We start from the raw sequence: 568 nt of genomic DNA on the forward strand, positions 1-568 counted from the left end.
AAAGGTACAATCTCCCAAGACTAAACCAGGAAGAAATAGAAAATATGAACAGACCAATCATAAGTACTGAAATTGAAACTGTGATTTAAAAACTCACAACAAACAGAAGTCCAGGACCAGATGGTATCACAGGCTAATTCTATCAGACATTTAGAGAAGAGCTAACACCTATCTTTCTCAAACTCTTCCAAAATATAACACAGAGAGGAACACTCCCAAACTCATTTGATGAGGCCACCATCACCCTGATATCAAAACTGATAAAAATGTCACAAAGAAAGAAAACTACAGGTCAAAATCACTTATGAACATAGATGCAAAAATCCTCAACAAAATACTAGCAAGCAGAATCCAACAGCATTCATACACCATGATCAAGTGGGGTTTATCCCAGGAATGCAAGGATTCTTCAATGTATGCAAATCAATCAATGTGATAAACCATATTAACAAACTGAAGGGGAAAAACCAGATGATCATCTCAATAGATGCAGAAAAAGCTGTTGACAAAATTCAACACCCATTTATGATAAAAACCATCCAGAAAGTAGGCATAGAGGGAACTTACC

Source organism: Physeter macrocephalus, chromosome 13, assembly GCF_002837175.3.
Source record: "Physeter macrocephalus isolate SW-GA chromosome 13, ASM283717v5, whole genome shotgun sequence".
In the NCBI taxonomy this organism is placed as follows: Eukaryota; Metazoa; Chordata; class Mammalia; order Artiodactyla; family Physeteridae; genus Physeter; species Physeter macrocephalus.